Genomic DNA, 21,617 nt, shown 5'->3' on the forward strand with positions numbered 1-21,617 from the left:
GTTTCCTATGATTGATCCTGAGCTCCCAAATCCCTTTTTTTAATCCCCAGTCTTGAGTTGACTAAGACTTTGGGGCTCAATTACACTTAATTAAGCTAACTTTGTATTTCATAACCATCTTCTTTATATTTCATGCCCCTATATGGATCCTTTTCCTGTTAACCAAATAACTGATCACCCTTGAGGATGAGTCCTGTGGGACATCATTATCAACATATAACCATTTTGAAGACTGTCCAATTTCTCCTACAAACAAACCTTTCAATCACTGTGCTCCATCTAACTTGCTGTCCTTTATGATATCTTGTCAAAAGCTTTTCTAAAGCCAATGTGCCCTACATGTGTCATATTTTTTCACTCTGAAGTGCTTTTATTCTTCTCCAAGAAATTTGCATCAAAAGCAATTGTTCATTTTGAAATGCTAGCAACTAGTAACCGTTTTCCATTTTATTTAGACACATAGTAATTTCATTTTTAATTAGATACTCTTAAAAATATCTCCAGCACAGATGTTAAGCTAACTGTAATGTAAGTACCTGGATTAACTCTGTCTATTTAAAATAAAAATGGAAGCAACAATGGCCACACTCCAATTCAACAGTTTGCAACTACACTCCACACATGGAATGGCCAAGTTGATCCAAATCAGAGGAACATATTTCCAGTTAATTGCATTTGTACAAAGAAATGTAAAAGCTGTCTTGCTACCTTACTGTCTGTTTGCCAATTAAAAAAAGAGGCGAGTGGATTAAAGGGTAAGAATGGGAACTATGCATGAAGATAGGGCATAACTGAGATACTAAAATGATACTTTATATCTGTGAGGAGGTAAGTAAACTAAGTGGCTTAACTTAAGGGAATGGAGTGTCTTGGAGGTACATGTGCGCCAGTTGTTGAGGGTGGCAGGAAAAATTTTATAAGTGTTTGTTAAGATATATGGAATCCTCGGTTGTATAAATGGAGGCATTGAGTGTAAAAGCAGGAATGTCCATATGAACTTTTATAAATCACAGCTGTGGCCTCAACTGGAATATTGTGTCCAAATCTATGCACTATACCTTTGGAAGAATATGAAGGCCTGAGAGAGAATGGAGAAGATTTATGTAGTCATGCCAAGGACTTTAGTTCTGTGTATAGATTGGAGAAGCTGGGGTTTATCTCATTAGAAAAGAGACATTAAGAAGTGATTTCATGAGGTTTGGAAAATCATGATAGGTGTAAGTAGATTAGACAAAGAATTTCTTTCCTCCATTGGTGCAAGATCTAGAATTAGTGAATAAGAGTGATGTAAATAGCAAAAGGGCCATTGGTCCTTATAAAACCGAGAACAAACAGTCTCTGATAAGAGATAAAAACAATGACTGCGGATGCTGGAAACCAGACTCTGGATTAATGGTGCTGGAAGAACACAGCAGTTCAGGCAGCATCCAAGGAGCTCCAGTCTCTAAGATTCAATTCTGCAACTGGCCAGCACTTGCTAAACAATGCTGCATGTGTTGATAACTACACTAACCACTAATTTAAGGTAATCAGCTGAGCTTGTAACATGGTTCACTTATTCCACTTGCTAGAAATGACATACATGCATTTTCAATGAACATTTCTCTCCAAACATAAAGAATATGTTCCAGCCTTTTTTTTAATTACTAGAAGTTTATGGAGACCATAGTTCCCTGTTGCTTTCTCCACGATAATGTCTTGGACAATCGGACTCAATAGTGCTGATAGGTTGGCAAGTTATGGACTCCCCAGAGAGAGACACACACACAATGGACCCATTTATTCTCCTCGTCTGTCTATAAGCTGAGTGGCCTAATTTTGAATAGGTTGTGATATGTTTCCCAGCCCCCATTTGTGAAATCAATTTTTAAAATTAAATGCAGTAAATTCTCTAGGGTTTAAATCAAGAATGCTATTCATTTATGATCAAACCCCAAGAGTTTTATCAATGATGAATTTTAAAACCAAAAACGTCGATAAGACTTTGTCTGTTTTTCAGTCCAATACTTAGGAATTAAGTTTCAGGGTGGTTTAGATTAGATTAGATTCTCCACAGTGTGGAAACAGGCCCTTTGGCCCAACAAGTCCACACCAATCCTCCAAAGAGTAACCTACCCAGATTCATTCTCTGACCCTGTGTTTATCCCTGACTAATGCATCTAACACTATGGGCAATTTAGCATGGCCAATTCACCTATCCTGCACATCTTTGTGGACTGTGGGAGGAAACCCACACAGACACAGGGAGAATGTGCAGACTGCACACAGACAGTGACCTGAAGCCGGAATCGAACCTGGGTCCCTGGTGCTGTGAGGCAGCAGTGCTAACCACTGAGCCACCATGCCGCCCTCATTTAGGCTTGAAACAGGCTTAGCTGTTAGCCTGTGTTCTGGTTTGTGTATTACCAACATTAGATTTATAGCAGATTGAGACGAAATGTATACATAAGGCTTTTCAAAGAACAGAGGAGTTTTGATCATGTGACAAGTCCATTAAGGATCCAGTTTCAACTTGTCAATTAGTTTCGATCTACCTTGGCCAAACATCAGTAGTTCACCAGGAGATGTATGGGGCTATTACTGCTTCCAGAAATATAACAAAATAAGTATTCTATGCTCTGCTCAAAAATCACTGTTCAATGTATCAAATGCACGGGGTTGGGGTGGGGTGATGTTAGCACGTTTCTCAGGCATGAATTTTGATAACTTTCTTTCAACCCAAATGTGGAATTATGTTTATTGTTCATTGGGTTCCTTGAATGCCCACATGATGCAAAGGTGTGATATTGCAGGCAGATAGTGTCTAAGCTCTGTCCTGTTAATTTAACACCTTCCAGAGAATGGAGTCATCTTGCATTGTATGATTGCTAGTAACCAAATCTTAGTCACAAATTATATATTTTAAGCAATAACATTTAATTTCTCATTGACATGACATCACCCATTTCTTCTGTAGTGCAAGATTAAAACCTGTGGCATCATGTATCTTTGGTAATATAAAGTTTTTCTTTGTGATTTTTTTTATTTAAAAGATCGGGAGTGTACTACCTGAGCATGTAGAAAAAGGAAATTCAATCAGACCTTCCAAAAAGGAATTGGATTTGAGGAGAGAGAATTTGCAGGGTTACGTGGGAAAGACAGAGGAGTGAAATTAACTGAGTTGCTGTTGCAGAGAGACCACATAGACATGATGGTCCAAATGTTTGTAACGATCCATGTGAATCCAGCACTCTCAGTAAAAGTGTTTTCTAACTCAGAGCTGAAAAGATTAATACAAAACATCTTTAAAACACGACTTCTACCAGCTTGGTAATTCCATCTTGTTTTAAATTTTCAACTAGGAGAAGAACCCATGTATTGAGGTGAGTACATTAAAGCCTGTTTAACTTGCGTTCTTTTATGTCTGATATGATGGAGAAAAAAATGTTCAAATCTGGTGTAGCTATTATTGATAAGCTGCAACATTTTAAAATCAGAGATACATCACTAACGACTTTGTGTTAGAAATGATAAATTGTAGCCAGCTGTGGATTAATATGGAACCCTAAGAGAGAAAAAAGGCAGAAAAGATTTAAAGTAAAAGATAACTGCCATTGAGTTGTGAAAATAAAGTAGAAAATGACTAAAATTTTCAATGTTTTTAACATTGATTCAATTATTAAGAGCGTCAATTAACATATACCAAATCTCAATTATAAAAGTAGGCATCTAAAGAGAGATTAAATTTGCAATAGATTTGGGAATCATTTAATAAAGATCATTTCAAAGTATCTCCACCCAAAATGTAAATCTCGCCATATCCTCAGGCTCTGTTTACAGGCTTCATGCTTTCATAGTCTCAAATATAAACACAAACATACCCTTAAGAAAATAAAAAAAAATGGAGCTGGTTGATTGGAGGGGGGAAAAGTAAGTAACTAATATGAGGCCCTTTTTTAAAAATTAATATTTCAATTAGTCAGTTACTGCAGAGTATTCCATAGGTAATATTTCAATAGAAGTTTTGCAAAACTGACATTTTATAATGTCAGCTACTAAAAGGGCTATCTTTGATCTAGCTATTTCGACTGAACTTTTTTCAAGTCTGCTTTTTTTCTTTCGTACACTTTGAGCATGTTTTGAATAATTAGCCACAAATTGGAATGAATCTGATTTTTCTACATTTGAATAATAAAATACATAATTGAATAAGAGACATTATTAAACAGGTCAGTTATTAAGAAATTTTATATGCAGTCTTGGGACAAGACCATGCATTTTTTATATTTGGCTTAAAGCATGTTATTTAGTGTATCTTAAAGTCAAACAGCACAGAAACAGGTCCATTGGCCCAACTAGTCCCATTTGCCTGCATTTAGCCAGTATTCCTCTAAACCTTTCCTTCCATGTACCCGTCCAAATGTCTTTTAAATGTTGTATCCATCTTTACCATGTCCTCTGGCAGTTCATTCCATACATGCACCACCCTCCACATGAAAAGGTTGTCTCTCAGGTCCATCTTAAAATCTTTCCCCTCTCACCTTAATATGCCCTCTAGATTTGGACTCCCATACCCTGGGGAAAAGATATTGGCTAATCACTTTATCTATGCCCCTCATGATTTTATAAACTTCTACGTAGTCACCCTTCAGCCTCCCATACTCCAGGGAAAAAAATTCCAGTCTTCCAGCCTTCCACTGTAACTCTAATCTTCCTGTCTCAATCGTGTTCACTCTTCAAGTGTAATTGATCAGTGTTTCACATCTGAAGTATTTGGTAGGTATTTATGTGACTGCTATGGCCAGTCTTGCTCAGAAGATACCACTACTAATAAGACAGGATACCACAGATGATTCAGTTTTGGATGACTTGGTGGCTCAAGGTTTCCTCTCTTTGCACTTTCACTCTGCCTCTGCTGTGCTTTCTTTTGATTAAGGCTACGCCTTTTTGTTTTTATTTGGTTACAGTGGGTTCTGAGATTCAGGCCAGACTTCTCTCGGAATTCAATATCAAAGTGAAAACTCCTAATATAAACCTTCAGTTTCCCTGTATGCTTCCTTTGACTGCCTTAAGAGCATATTCCAGGTTCAAGCTCTCCATAGAACAGCAAGTGTTAACCAGAGTGGATAGGTCTATTGCTCTGTTGACTTGCACTCTGGTAGAGAGTCTTACTCCTCTTGAAATCTACACTCGTTATTTAGCATCTTGTTATTTAACATATATAGAACAGGGAAAGGAAATGGTACAGAGACCTATTAATGTGATGTATCATTGATGTGCTTAAGCATAAATTTATACAGGGTTCATTTGACAAATTTAACCTTGCTTTTTCTCCTTCTCCCATGACTTTACCCCAACCCCCACACACCAGGCCTACTTATTACACACTACTCATTGTTAGCCATTAATAGTCCCCATTAGCAGCCATTCATTCTCCTTGGCTGACCACTATCTACTCCTTTGTTTGTCCAACTGTTCTTTTCTCTCTTTGGGCTCCACAATCTATCGTTTACTCCTTACCTATCCACCCACTAGCTACCATCAATTGTAAAAGGTCGCTGGACCTGAAATGTTAACTCTGATTCTTCTCCAAAGATGCTACCAGATCTGCTGAGATTTTCCAGCAATTTCAATTTTTGCATCTGCAGTTCTTTTGGTTTTTAAATTCCAACAATCTTAAAGCTAGTGAAGTTGTAGTTTTGGGACAAATTATATAGAAATAGGAGTAGGTCATTTAGCCCTTGAGCCTGTTGGACCATGTCAATGAGTTTTGGAACCTTGATAACCTAGGCAAAAGTGAGGAATGCAGATGCTGGAGAAGCACAGGAGGTCAGGCAGCATCAGAGGAGCAGGATAATCGATGTTTCTGGCAAAAGCCATTCATCCGGAAGAATGGCTTTTGCCCAAAACGTCAATTCTCCTTCTCTGTGGATGCTGCCTGACCACCTATGCTTTTCCAGCACCCCACACTCTATATACTGCCATTCTTCCATATTTGTTAATATGTTTTGTTAACCAAAGCCCTAGACTTAAAATTTAACAACAGTTGGTCTGCAATCAGCTATTTGTAAAAGAGAGATTTCCAAACATTTCCCACAACTGTGCGTGTCTGTGTATAGGTCTTTTCATATTTTTGCATCTGAAAAGTTTGACTGCAATTTTTAGTCCCTGCTCTGTCTTTGAATGTAAAATAGTGAGAAACCCATTCCCACCCAAACCCTGAAAACCTCATTAAAATCATGCCTTTCTGTTTGAATTCCAGGGAATTCAATGTGTAATCTCCCTTTATAATTCGAGCAAATCCAAGTTGTATCCTTCCAAATATAGTATACTTGTTTTGATTTATTATTGTGACATGAACCGAGATAACAGTGAAAAGTATTGTTTTGCATGCTATCCAGGCATATCATACCTTACCGAAGTACATCAGCAGAATGCAGAATACGATATCACAGCTACAGATAAGATGCAGAGCAAGATCAACTTTAATACGAGAAACAAAAACAGAAATTTTTCTAAACGCTCTGCACATCAGGCAGCATCTGTAGCGAGAAATTAGTTGACATTTTAGGTTCAATGGCCCTCCCTCAAATTTTAGTATTTAACTCCCTGCCACATCTAATATAGAACAATACAGCACAGAACTGGCCCTTCAGCCCTCTGTTGTGCCAACCTGTGAATTAATCTAAGCCTGCCCCCTACACTACCCTATCATCATCCATATGCTTATCCAAGGACTTAAAAGACCCTATACAGACAATGAGAAAAACGAACATCATCATCCACAAAATACAGTGCAAGGACTGTAACAAGCACTACATTGGACAAACAGGCAGAAAACTAACCACTAAGATACATGAATACCAACTAGCCACAAATACATGACCCTCTCTCAGTAGTATCTTCACATATGGATAAGGAAGGACACCACTTTGACTGGGACTTCACATGCATCCTAGGACATGCCGAACAAAGAGACCCACGCGAATTCCTAGAAGCATGGCATTCCATCCAAACTCTATCAACAAACATATCGAGTTAGACCCCATCTACCACCCCCTGAGAAAAGGAACAGGAAGTGACTTCACCACAGGAAATGATACCACCAACCCAAACATATAAACAGAAAACAGGAATTTTCAGCATTGCTTCTCCTGAGGCCCACTGAAGATGTTACCTAGGAGGGTAACAAAACGTCTGGAAATGAACCTTACAGCTCAGCGAGCAAACCTACATCCAAAACCTCAACCTGAGCTACAAATCTTCTCAAAACTTGCTTATCCATGGACACTTTCAAACCTAAAGTGGCTGAGTTAACAAAATTGTTAAAGTTTGATTTAACAATGAGAACCTAGTTTGTTTCAATGAAAGCTGAACTCTCTCAAATGAATGCCAACCTCCTTGTGGAAACTTGAGATGTATTGTTTCAAAAAAGTACATTTACGTAATCCTGATGATGAGCCAAACTACCAATGGCTATGAATGGTACAGACTAGTTGGCAGTGTCTGGTTTAGTTGTTTCAATGATTTTCTGCAGAGATTAACTGACTAGCGAAGTCTCTGTAGAATCTTACTGAATAGCTTTCTCCAGCTTAAATTTTTCTGCCAATAATAATAGAATTTTATCATCTCTCAAGATCTTCATAATCATATGAATGATTGCATCACTATCCTGACTTTTGCTGTAACTTGGCTTGCTAGCGCCAATTACGTGCCTTCATTGATGCCTCTTTGCTTATACTTTCCAAAAGCTTTCCTGACAAAAAGTCATAGGACTGTGACTCAACTCTAAACCACACAATGATCTCTCTCCACGACTGACACATTTTCCTTTGAACACCTTGGGTTTTATTCCTTATTCGCAACACTACCTCTGTAGTACTTGTCTGACATCCAGGGCTAAATTTTAGTAGCCACATGTGAAAATTGGCAGGTGGGCCAGTAAGTTTTTGGTATATATTAAACCTGTGGGCTGGTTAGTAACAGTGTCCTACTTTGTTCTGTCAAATGGGACACCCTCTTTCCATGGTTTTGTGTCCTGAATCTCTTCCCTGCACCGTTTTTCCCCCCCCTCCCCCGTCTAATATGTCCATCCCAAACATTCTTGCCGGGGCCTGCTATCCTGATCCCAGTCACACCTGAAATGCCAGGTTCCAGTTCCAGTCAAGAACAAAAGTCAAAACTTGAGCTCCAATGCAGTGCAGTGTGTGTTGGACCTTTTGGAGGCAGTATCTTTTGAGTGACTCCCTCAGCCTGTTTGGTCATGTTACCCCAAATTGTATTTTTCCTGTTGAGCAGATCTGCACAGTTGCAATTTCCACTTATGGAAATCAATACATTCGCATGTCAATTGACACATGTGGAACCTCTTGGGCAACTGCACAATTACGTGGCTGCACACCTTCGAGGCAACTTTCCTGTTTCGGTGACAGTTAGAGGTCTCTGCCCTATGAAAACTTCTGCATTTTCCTATATTGCCAAAGTATTTCATAGGCTGCAAAGCACTTTGACACACCAAGCAATTGTGAAAAAATAAAGTCACAATACAAGTCTTTGTTTCCTTCTTTACATAGTTGAATTTATTGTTTTCCCTACAATGATTTCCAGTTGAATCAGAGACTCATGTCTTTGACTATAGAGTCATAGAGATGTACAACATGGAAACAGACCCTTCGGTCTAACCCATCCATGCCAACCAAATATCCTAACCCAATCTAATCCCACCTGCCAGCACCTGGCCCATATCCCTCCAAACCCTTCCTATTCATATACCCATCCAAATGCCTCTCAAATGTTGCAATTGTATCAGTCTCCACCACTTCCTCTGGCAGCTCATTCCATAGACGTACCACCCTCTGCATGAAAAAGTTTCCCCTTAGGTCTCTTTTATATCTTTCCCCTCTCACCCTAAACCTATGCCCTCTAGTTCTGGACTCCCTGACCCCAGGGAAAAGACTTTGCCTATTTACCCTAACCCATGCCCCTCATAAATTTGTAAACCTCTATAAGGTCACCCCTCAGCCTCCGACGCTCTAGGGAAAACAGCCCCAGCTTCTCCCTATAGCTCAAATCTTCCAACCCTGGCCACATCCTTGTAAATCTTTCCTAAACCCTTACAAGTTTCACAACATCTTTGCGATAAGAAGGAGACCAATATTCCAACAGTAGCCTAACCAATGTCCTGTACAGCCACAACACAACCAACTCTTGTACTCAATACTCTGACCAATAAAGGAAAGCATACCAAATGCCGCCTTCACGATCCTATCTACCTGTGTCTCCACTTTCAAGGAGCTGTGCAGCTGAGCTCCAAAGTCCCTTTGTTCAGCAGCACTCCGTAGGACCTTACCATTAAGTGTATAAGTCCTGCTAAGATTTGTTTTTCCAAAATGCAGCACCTCGCATTTATCTGAATTAAACTCCATCTGCAACTTTTCAGCCCATTGGCCCATCTGATCCAGATCCTGTTTTAATCTGAGGTACTCCTCTTCACTGTATACTATACCTCCAATTTTGGTGACATCTGCAAACTCACTAACTGTACCTCTTATGCTCGCATCCAAATCATTTATGTAAATGAACATCAAACTTTATTTACTCCATCACCAAGACTGCCTATTTTCACCTCCTGGTATTGGCCATTTCTGCTCCTCTCTCAGTTTAGCTGCTGAAGAAATTCATTTATGTTCTTGTTACCTATAGGCTCAACTACGTCTGAGTTTTCTTGGCCGGCTTCTAATTTTTTAATGCTTGGAAACTTAAACTCCTACAAAACTACTGCCTGCTTCACAGCTTCTTGTAAGTCCTGCACATCACGCCTAAGTGACCTAAATTATCTGCAGTCCAGCACTGCTTAAGTCCAAGTCCTAATTTATTTTTTCAAATCCCTCCATGGCATTGGCCTCCCTATCACGAAAGTCTTGCCCAACTCTTCAACTTAATCAAAAAGCAATCCTTAATGAGTATTCCACAGTCAGCAAGTACCATTCAAAACATACATGGCTTCTTGAATTTCTGAAGAAGAATTTTTGGCATTGCAGTAAAAGTATCCAATTTGTAGTTTCACATGATCCTGCTGTGATGCATATTCCTTTTATGCTAAAAAAAAAGGTGAGCTGCAGGAATTAAAATAGTGGATATTTTCTAATCAGCTGGTTCAGAGGTGTTATTACCCACCTTTCGGGCAGGTGGAGCTTGAACCTGGGCCTCCCAGCTCAGAGGTAGGGATGTTACCACTGTGCCACAAATGCTATAGTTAGAATGATAAACTATACCAGTGTCACATTCTGGATCAAAGATTTTGAATGTGACTCATTACAGCAAAGAATGGCGAACTGGACTGAGCATGATTTATTAAAGAGAATGAACTGGTAAGAATGGACAGAACAAATGTGCTGCCCCCTGGCAATGGCACAGTGAAGGTAGGCATCTATACAAACTATAAAGGCTGTTCATTTCCAAGATGGTGTGTCAGTAGCCTTCTTTCCCAAGGTCAGTCCTGCAACGCTGTTAGGGAGGGAGTGCCAGGATTTTGAATGACAGTGAAGCAACAGTGTTAGGTTTCAAAGCCCACGGAATGTGCCTTGAGATGTTTGTGATTCGTGTCCAATGATGGAGATTTGGAGTTATCAGCATTGAACTGAAATTTCTAGCTAGCTGCTCAGACTTCCATGTCTGGAATTCCTTGTGTCTGGTTTCTATCTGATGGGTTGTAGGCTGGGTGAAAATGCATCTTTTTGATCTTGACATAGAGGAGGGCCTTGCTGAGCATTTCTCCTGTTTTTGTAAACTTGTCGCTGTAGTCCACTTTTTTTTTCAGGGGTTTTGAAGATTTCACCCAATGGATAGAAACATTTTTTAATATAGTGATCCTAAAGTGAATTAACAATTCTTCAAAAGATTGATTTTTTAATATGCCTTTTTTTTTCCAGAGTGTAAGAGCATACATTGCATTAGTGAAGGATCTAAATTTAAGATGTCCAGTGTTTGATGCGCAGCATAAATGCAAAATCATGCTTTTATTAGTGATGATTGTTTACAATATTTAATTTACCTTCTAGTTTTAATGGTATTGAATTTCAGCTTTGTGCTGTGCACAAATGTCCTCGAAGTGGAGTTGTAAATATCTGCTAATTCTGTTGAGTTCAGATAGAACTTTGCAGTTGTTCATATTTTTTCTGTTTATACAGTGTTGCAGATGGCTTTACATAGCTGCCAGTCAATTATTAGTTATCTTACAAGTTGATGATTTTTTCACAATTTCAGATGGAATTTAATGCTCATTTTAATTCCATTTTTGGCTTCCTTTTGAGATTTGACATTCATTGTGGTTTCTGACTAATGGACTGATAAAGTTGACATGCTGTCAACTGAAGTTTTTAAGCTGGAGAAAGCTTGCAGCTGTTCTAAAACTTCTCTTTTTCAACCACATCATTGTATTGCATATGAACATACAAAATGGGAACACAAGTAGAATATTTGGCCCCTTTAACCTACTCTGCTATTCAATAAAATCATGGATGATCTGTTTGTGTTTCAAATTCTGCATGCCTGTGTGCTCCCTATATATCTTGATTTCCACTGAAACTCTATCCATCTCGGTCTTAAAAATATTTAATGACTCCACCTTCTGAGATGGAGAGTTTCAGAGATGCACAACGTTGAAAGAGTAGATTTCTCCTCATCTCTATTCTGAAAGGGTGCTCCCTCAGTTTAAAACCACTGCCCCCTTGTTCTGGACTAGTTCACAAGAAGCAGCATACAATCCATGTAGAGACATTTCCTGTTCTTTTAGTCGTCATTCCTCACTTTCTTCTGAACTCTAATCGATTTAAAAAAAAACTCAGCCTCTCCACCTCAAGTCAACCCCCTTAATCTAGACAGCAATCTAGTAAACCTACATATGCGTTTACATACCTTTTCTAAGTAAGGAAGCCAAAACTGCATGTTGTTCAGGATATGGTCTCACCAGTGCCCTGTATAACTAAAGCATAATCTTATTCTTGTGTTTAATTCCTCTCATAATAGAGGAAAGCATCCCATGAGCTGCCTTGATTACATTCTGTACCTGTATGCTAACATTGTCTTTTTTTTCTTACAAATATTGAATACGCCATAGTTGTGGTGCTGCCCACACTATAGAGGAACCTCGATTATCTGGCAAAAGCACATGGTCCCGATGCTTGACTAAACTGTTATCCGGCATTCAATTATCCAGAATTCGATTTAAATAAACAAAATACTCCCCACCCATGTCCTTTGGATAATCAAGGTTCCTCGTGCATAGAAAGTGTCTTTTTTTTTAAGTTAGTCTGAACTTAGGGTAACTTATCCCAAGGACTATTAGATTGATGATATAATTTGTTGTGGGATTGACTTGCTGTTGCCCATTTCTCCTTGATGATACTCTGCATTACAAATTGCTGCAAATGTAAAGTAGTAATAGTGCAGTGAGGAAAACTAAATTCAGACCTGAATGAGGTGGGCAAGTTTTCTGGTTTATTGTGAAATAAAAAATGCAAGGACTGAGAAGTGTATATAAATTAGATTGGGTGAATGTGGTCAAGTGGGTTCAAGGAAAGAAATAGAGAAGAAAAGAAAGATTGGATTCGAGGAAATTTTCTTTAAAAAATTTTTCAAAATTTTTCTGATTTAAAAAAAAATTTTGCAGAAGTGGAACTCCACACTTGTAAAAGTTAACTTTCATGTTGCGAGAGAGGTTCATTGGTGCTAAATAAAATCAGTGCATTCAAATATTCAAGTAACACCAAATCAGACTAGCTTTTTGCATTGTTTCAGACCAGTTCAGACTTTCTGTAACAAGTATAGTTTGTACAAGGCATGTACAAACATTTTAAATCACACAATGGATTTCACTGGTGAAATGTTGAATCGTAACTGGTTTTTTTTCAAAGTCTAAGTCAGTACGCCATATCTCCTGAGAAACTGTTGGGTTTCCAACTTTAGTCATGCCCTCACTGTAGCCTTGATGTTTTTCTGAAAGGAATAATTGAAGCCAGTATTTTCTGTTTGCTGCATTTGAATGCTGTCTTGTCTAGCCTTTTCAACTTTTGTGCGTAGAATATGGCAATCATTAATGTTTTGGAAACAGAGTCCCTTTGTGTGTGATTTTAAAATGGTAATACCTCCCACAGCTTCAACAAGGTTGTGTTGTCCCATGTTGTCCTATGTTCAAACTTGTTGCTCTATTGTAATTTAGAACTCATCTTGATGGGAATCAGTGTTACAACATTTAGAACTTAGTTCTTTACACATTTTGACCTTTTTAGATACTAGAATTTGGCATTCATTCATGGCATTAAATAATTGTGTTTTGATAGCTTAATATTTTGTCTTAGGCACAATTGAAGAGTGTGTGTGTGTGTGTGTATATTTTATATATTTCATAACATTACAGCTCTTAGTGTTTAAGAGAAATTTAGTAGATACTGGAATTCTGAAGCAAAAACAGTATGTTGAGAAACAGGATTTGGCAGCATCTATTGAAAGTAAAACCACTAATGTTTCGAGTCCAGTGACTTTGTCAGACCTGCTGTGTTTCTCCAGCATTTGCTGTTTTTCTACCTTCTTTCACTTTGGCTGGTGAAGGCATTGGATGTGTTTTCCAGGTATTGAGCAATACGTTATTAAAGCTAGTCACTAAAATGTACAGTAATGTAGGTTTTAAACTACATATTTGTTGAAGCCCAAGAGAAGCACATGAATGAAAGGTTTTAGTTACATTGCTTGCTGATCTAGCACAAAGTAGAATAAAATTTAATCTATTTGGAAATTCCCTTTTCTAATTTATGTTCTTATTGATTATTTCTTTGCCAAAGTTATGCTTCATAATCTGGATCTGGAGTGTTTTAACAGGTTTGTGTTTTATCTTCGAGAAGAGAAAAAAAATTGGGGGCTTGTTAAGCATTTGTGGTTCAAATGGGGTTTCTTAAAAGCAATGGACACTAAACACTGTACCATCCTGCCTGTCTTCTTCAAAATGTTGTCTTAGGCTAAACATGTTGTAAAATCTATGGTGTTAAATGCAACAGTTTTACCTTCAATGGTTTCACAACATCCCCTTTAAGCAGGGCATTCCTCAGTATGATCCAAAACTAATAACTTTTCAAGACTGGGAAACGAGGGAGAGACCCATTTAAAATGCTGCAGGCAATGTAAAGAAAGGTAGAAAAACAGCAAATGCTGGAGAAACACAGCAGGTCTGACAAAGTCACTGGACTCGAAACATTAGTGGTTTTACTTTCAATAGATGCTGCCAAATCCTGTTTCTCAACATACTGTTTTTGCTTCAGAATTCCAGCATCTACTAAATTTCTCTTAAACACTAAGAGCTGTAATGTTATGAAATATATAAAATACACACACACACACACACACACACACACACACACACACACTCTTCAATTGTGCCTAAGACAAAATATTAAGCTATCAAAACACAATTATTTAATGCCATGAATGAATGCCAAATTCTAGTATCTAAAAAGGTCAAAATGTGTAAAGAAGCCAGTATTGCCTATTGAAGCTTCAGAGTTATGAAGAGATGTTGGAGATGTTTTGGGGTTGTAACCTAGAAAGGAAATGTCTGGAAATTGGTTAGTGTCAAGATAGCTAAGAGAATGGAAATGATATATCTACAATGTGTAGAAATTAAATGGAGGATGAGATGGCACAACATTTGTTCAAAACCGTGAAACTTGAGATTCTTATTTCTTAAAGGAATCAACATTTCAAATGTAGTTATGAATCTGCAACTATTTTAAAAAATCATTCATTACTGCAGTAGGTGTGCTGTGATAATTTCTGTGCAGAAAAGTAAGGTAGGCATTGCAGTGATTTCAAAACATTGGATATCGTTATCCCAAATTTGCTAAAGCAATACTGTATATTAAGTAGTAGATTCCTGGAAACCATGAATTACATGAAAGCTTCTAATGTCAGCAGATGTGTTCCCAAACAAAGATTTTGGCCCTAGTGCTTGACATAAACATGAAATAAGCAAAATGCAGTGCAGCTAGATCTTGTATATTCCTAGAACCAAAAAGAACATGTTTAAATTTCCTGATGATTGTGTAACTGTTAACAAACTGCAGGTTACCACCTATGTATGTACTGCCAATCAGGATGTTGATTTCCTTATTCATTACCAACCTACTTCTAGTCCTCTAACCTTTTTCTTCCTGTAGATCCAAACATTGCTTTCCCAAGTGATGTGAGTGCTGTTTAGTGCCATCTTCTTCTCACATTGTTTTATAATTTTGACATACTACTTGATCCTGAACAGAGTTTCCGATTGCATATCCCCTGTCATCAAGAACCATAGAATAGAATCTGAGAACAATTATAACATAGAGGCTATTTGACTCATCAAATGCATATTAGCTCTCTACAAATTCTTTCCCCACAAATATTTATCCAGTTCTTCCTTGAAAGACAGAATTGAATTTGTCTGCGCTTTTCTGTTCTGGCACAGCATTCCAGACTTATAACCAGTTACTGAGGAAAACGCAAAGTCCTCATGTCACCTTTTTATTTCTTTTTCTATTTCCTTCAAATCTCTGCCCTTTGGTTTTCCAACCTACCTGCTAATGTAAGCAATTCAATTTTATAATGTGGCCAGCCTTGGTTTCTGCCTTAGCTCACTTTCTATTGAAACCCTCACCCATAATAGGAGCTCGGATAGAATTCTGATCTCAGTATCTTAACTCAGATAAAATATCTTTCTCACAATATCTATATGATCACATTGATTCGCAATCTGATAATGCCTTCTATGTTTAAAAAAATTAATCTTTTGTTTTCAAATTGTCCATGTGCCCATTGCCCATCTCTAATCTCCTTCTACCCTACAATCCTCCCTGCTTTTGATCTTTTGCACCTCTACTTTTTTTTTTACCCTTCACCATTGATGATCATGTATTCAGCTGCATTGGTTTTATGCTCTGGGTCTCCCTTGCCGGACCATTCCTTTTTGTGGGCTCTGTAAAACCACATCCTGTGATGTGCTATGTGACATTTTACTACTTTAAAGGTGTGAGGAGAATGCAAGTCATGAATGAACTGAAAATAACTTAGCTATGAATCACAAAAGGAAATGGAATATGTGAAGAAGCTAGGAGAATCAGACAAACTGTTTTAATGAGCCAGTGCAGATGTGATGGACCCAATAGTCTCTTTATGGGCTATACTCTATATGTTTTTTTTAAATCTAAGTTTTTACATATTATTTAATGTTTGGAATACTTGAAACAAATTCTCAATCTGCAATCATTGGGGTAAAGTCTTGAGTTCTCTGTCAATTTCAAATTGGATTTGATGTTAGAAATGTTGACATTTATTGTAGGCAGAAATTAGTGTTGGAAGTTGTAGCTTTCATCCTGCTTGAGGCTTATGAAAAATAGAAACAGATCATCAGCCATTAGATTTGCCCTGATTATGTGCAGTAAGCAGTAATCTCCTGTGCTGTTTGTAAAGCTGTAAGCTAATAATATTAAAACGAAAAATATTTTTCTTTGAAAAAGCAGTGCCATCAATTTATCAATTCTGTGCTTGGTCTTCAGTTCTGCTTCCACCAACAAAGTATGACTTTAGAATTCATTGCACTCTTCAACCAAGATGGATGTTAGAGCTGTATATCTGTGGAACGATGACCATTTTTACCGTCCACATATAACCAGTACTTGACTAAGTATGGTATGCGGTAGTTTTTACTTTGGGGCCAAAGGTGATGTACTGGAAAATACTCTGAAATCTAATTTCTGCCACAAAGGAAGATGGTAGTTGGAGAACAGTCTTTAGAACCACATGATAATGTTACAAGAATTTTTCACAATTGTATCTATTGTTTTTATTCATTATTTTCTCCATTGTTGAGTTCAGTTCACCACTTCTCTAACTAAATAGTCCATACCAGTTTTTGTTTTGCAGGACCTGAACTGCATTCATACTTTGATAGATAACACATGTCATAAGTGTCTAACTATAATTTCTAGAAAAGAAAGGGTCAACCACCTATTCTAATATCTTCAACTGCACAGATACTACAAGCATCTGCTGTAAAGCACATTTTGTTAACATTCGCTATAACGCGATTGACAAATTGGGATCACAGTTTCTACAGCATGTATTGGTTATAATATGATTCTGGCCCATTAGTTTAAATGGTGCTGCTATTACACACTTTTATTATAACACTGATTGCAAGAGAACAAACCTATCGTGTTATGGCAGAGCTGACTATTATATATCTCATCTTTAGCTTTAAGTTTACCTAAACTGACTGTTATTAATACTTGCGGCAAGAATAAAACCGAGACCCGATGCTTTGTAATTTTGTGTACAATGAGTGCAGTATATACTATCTGCAGATGCATTTCACAACTCATCACTGTTATGTTAATAACATTCACTTTGTGACCACGTCACTAAAAAGGATGAAGATGATAATGTACAAATACCAACATCTTTAAATTATGCATCATATGACATATCTTGAGACTGGAATATCTGGACTGATATCACAAACTGATAGGAATCCTGGGCTATACCATCAGGATCCTGTGGGTAATTCAATATGCTGACCTGTGTCAGAGTTGTCTATGAAGTTTGAACTTCTAATGGCCAATCTCCTGCTCACTGGGACCTTCCAAGTCTGAGTTGGAGACTTAACACAATTTAAAACATATTTGGATTATGACTGAAGAGTTGGACTGGGACTTCTCTGAGTAAGTATTCCTGGTTAGCAATGCAAATGAACCCCCCCTCCCCCAAACTAACTCAGTTGCACTGACTGTCCAACCCCACCCTTGGCCTGACTTGACTAGCTTGCAGCACCTGACATCTGAGATAGACCCCTACCTCACCACTTTTTCCTTTTGTAGTGAGGGAGTTCGTTTTGCTCCTCCAATGGAGTTTTTTTTAAAAAAACTGATCTATTCTTAGTTTTTTTGTCCAATTTGTGACTGACATGACTTCCCACTCTGCTCGGAAGATTTAGCCATTTTGTTAAATTTGCTCTGAGCTCTAAATTCCTGCCTACACTTTTTAATGTTAAAAGCGCTATACAAATGTAACTTGTTATTGTGTTGTGAGATACTGTAGCCAGAAACAAAACTGGATTAGCTGCACGAGTGCTGTAGTTACAAGAAGTCAGCGAGGAATCTGGCATTGAGTAATTCACTTCCTGATTCCCAATGTCTGTCGACCATCTGCAAGAGTCAGAAGTGTGATGGAATGCTTTCCACTTGGCTGGGTGGGTGCAGCTGCAATAACACTCAGGAAGCATGGCACAATCCAGGACAAAGGAGCCCACTTGTTTGGCACCTTATCCACCACTTTCAGCTCTTCCACCATTTGATGGTCAGTAACAGCAGTGTGCACCATCTATTAGAGACACTGCAGAAATTTCACCGTGCCCTATTTAGCACCTCCCAAACCATGACCAATTTCATTTAGAAGTACAAGTGCAACTGATACATGGGAACACCACTACCTGCAAGTTCCCTACAAGCCTCTAACCATGCAGACTTGGAAATATATCATTGTTTCTTCAGTGATTGAGTATATATCTTGGAACTCCCTGTCAGAAAGTTTTGCAGGTGTACGTACATCAAATAGACTGTAGCAGTTAAAGACGGCTCAGCACCAGCTTCTAGAGGGCAAATAGGGATGGACAACAGAGTGAGGCCAACATCCCATCAATAAATTTTAAGAAGATGTTAGCAGTACATTATTTGTAAAGGCTTTTCCATCATGCTGTACTCTGCTCTACCCTAGGAAAAATCGGTTGATGGTTTTTACTTGAAATTTGGCCAGAAACCTGCAGTTCAAAGAGTTTTGGAGCTCTAACCTGCCATGTTCTATTCCCTGAAAATGCCCAATCCAGCTATGCTTGGGTCTTCATTCCTTCGTCTTGAGTCAAGATGATATTGTCAATGATTGATCAGATCAGCTATTGAATAGCATGCTGACAGGTACATGAAAGCACCCTGGCGTAACCCCTTTTCTTAAATAAGGTGAAGTGCTATATATGTCTGTGGTACATTTCAAAATATTTGTGTGCGGATTTATACCAAGATCAAGAAATGACTTATATGGGCTACAGAGGATTTGAAACTGTGGCAATGAAACCAGGAAGCTTTATAGTGACATTATTCTGCCAGAAATAGAGTATCGCTGCTTGCCAATTTGTTTGATTGACAGTTTTGTTTCGCACTGTGGTTCGCTGCGTATTTCACTATGATAAATGCGTGCACGTGTACTTGAAACAAAGTTACTTGGAATGATGGTTTACAGATGAACAAATTCCAAACAGTGTTCTGTACAAATCTGCACTACTTTCAAAAGAATGGAACCAAAATTTTCATTTTTCTGGTCTTCGCTTGCATGAAATTTCAATACATACATTTGAATTTGTTTAATTATTTGGATGCAGATTGTTGCTCTTCCGCGAATAGAGTGAGCCTGGCTGGTGTGTGATTACCAGCTAATCAGTCCTGTATGTCTGTGGCAATAGAGTCTGTACAAGCAGCTGCAACAAAACCAAACATGGTGATGTAGTTCTCCAAGAAATACGTTACCACCATAAAGAGAAATGAAGAAGTGTTTTCATACATTTTGTTTAAATAATGTCAACGTTAGGAATGTGAGCTAAAAGCATAATTTTGGGCCTTGTAAATCAAAATTATGAAATTAAATTTTGAAGTTTTTAGCTTCAGTGAAAAGTTTATGTGATCATTCTTGCAAAATGTAAGATATGTTGTTATTCCAAGGTTCAGAGTAAAGCTTATACACAACAGGAAGAAGATGTTTCTGTGGATAAGCACATTTATGGTTAGAAGATTGATGTCCGGAAGGTAAAATGGTTTAGATTAAGCTTGTGTTCTTTGGTAGTGACAGTGTGACTTTTTAAATAAATTTGAATTGGGGTGGAGGAACACTCTAAGAGTGGATACCAGTTGACATTTTCCTTATTAGGTGGCAATGTCACAGGAAGTGGTGCTCAGTAAAGTAGGAAGTGGTTTGACCCATCAGACACTGAAGTTTTTTTTTCAAAATAACTATATTAAGTCTCAAGATAAAACATACAAGTAGAGTTGGTACAATCATCAGACAGTGAGGAATTCTATTGATTAAACGTGAGCCTCTTCTTTGGATCGTAAGTAGTATTATGATTTTCTTGCAACATTTCTGCCCACCTAATGCTGTAAACGTGTAAAAGATGTGACAAGGTGAATGTCAGTAGTCTATTTGTTTATTTCTGATCTTAATGTGTTTAGAAATAGTGTTCAATTCTGGCTTCTCAGCCGCACCCAACTACCAAAATTTTATGGAGTGTCTTTGGAATGATGTCACCACATTCATGTGGGATGAGAACTCCTGTCCATGATACCATGTCCAGAATTTTAATCAGTAGGAGGAACTAGGGCCATAACTTATCCTTTATTTGCAAAATAGAAGGAAATTTAAGAGTTATCCTGGACCCCTCCCTTTGTGCCTTTTAATCATTGCAAGTTTGAAGTGTGGAAAGATGCAACTTTTGCCACATTAACCAATCAGCATGAGGGTTTTTTTGATGCATGATAAGAGTCCTGGGGTAGCCCCTCAAAGAAGGAATGTACGTTCTTGTAAATATTCAAAGATATTTTCTTGATGCAATTGTGCTTTTTGAATTTCTACTTCTCATTAAAACAGGAAGTTAATTTTCTTTCTAATTGGAAGAGCACTATATCCTTGAGAGAAAATCCTTTTATTTGTAAAGCTTATTATTGGTAAGGTCTTATTTGTTGATATAACTGTTTTATACTAATTTGGATTTTAAATTCCCTGCCTCATTAAATATTTTGTAAAGCTGTTCTGCACAATTGTTAGGTTTTCTGGCTGCAGATACTCATTATGTGAAAAACAGACCTTTGCCAAATAAACTTTGTGAGGTGAGATTTAGTTCCTCTCCTCCATTTTATACTTAAGATTTTCAAACTTTGCTGTTTTGTTTTTCTGCCTTGTGCATTGCATATTGTGGATTTATTAATAACTTCTATCGTATGCAATGGCGTGAACTTCAACTTTTGCCTAAATGTCTTTTTGTGCTTTCCTTAAATGTGGCAAGGAATCTTCTTTACCATCAAAACTTAAGACCTCCAGAGACACCTGCATTTCAATACCGACAGACATTTATCCTTCCCCTTTTAAATTTTTAGTGAATGCTTCTTAGCTACATTTCTTACTGAATTTTTGTTTTTATTAATCATCCTGATCTTTTTGATTATGGGTATTGTCCCAAGATTTGATTGTATCCCACACCTCTAACTGTGAATTGATACAGCAGCATTGTCAGTAAGCTGAATGCCGTAAATATTCATGCATCTTGTCAGAGAGCTTCAAATTTTTTGCTCATGTAGAAGCAGAAAAGCAGTAGAATGTTTTGGCAGATTTTGTTTATTGGAGCAACCCAGCATAGGAAGGAAATGTTAAATTTTTTTTGACCTTAGAATGGAAGGCCATTTATGTAAAGTATAACATAATTGCTGGGATAGGCAAGATAAAGGATATCTGAATATCATACTCTGAATGTAACTTGTGTGCAAACCACTATATGGCTGATGGGACTTCAGAAATAG

General features: G+C 37.8%; 1 protein-coding gene across 2 annotated transcripts in view; it reads left to right on the forward strand.

The window, feature by feature from the left end:
* lims2 (LIM and senescent cell antigen-like domains 2) overlaps positions 1–21,617 on the forward strand; it is a 120,205-nt gene that overhangs the window by 14,237 nt on the left and 84,351 nt on the right. The window contains exon 1 of one of the 2 annotated variants that reach the window (XM_060826029.1): positions 20,068–20,155. The exons of the other annotated variant lie outside the window; for it this stretch is intronic. The gene's annotated coding sequence lies outside the window, so the exon portion shown is untranslated. Of the gene's footprint in view, positions 1–20,067; positions 20,156–21,617 lie in introns of those variants that run through there. 2 annotated transcript variants of the gene reach the window in all.

Source organism: Hemiscyllium ocellatum, chromosome 6 (assembly GCF_020745735.1).
Source record: "Hemiscyllium ocellatum isolate sHemOce1 chromosome 6, sHemOce1.pat.X.cur, whole genome shotgun sequence".
Classification (NCBI taxonomy): Eukaryota; Metazoa; Chordata; class Chondrichthyes; order Orectolobiformes; family Hemiscylliidae; genus Hemiscyllium; species Hemiscyllium ocellatum.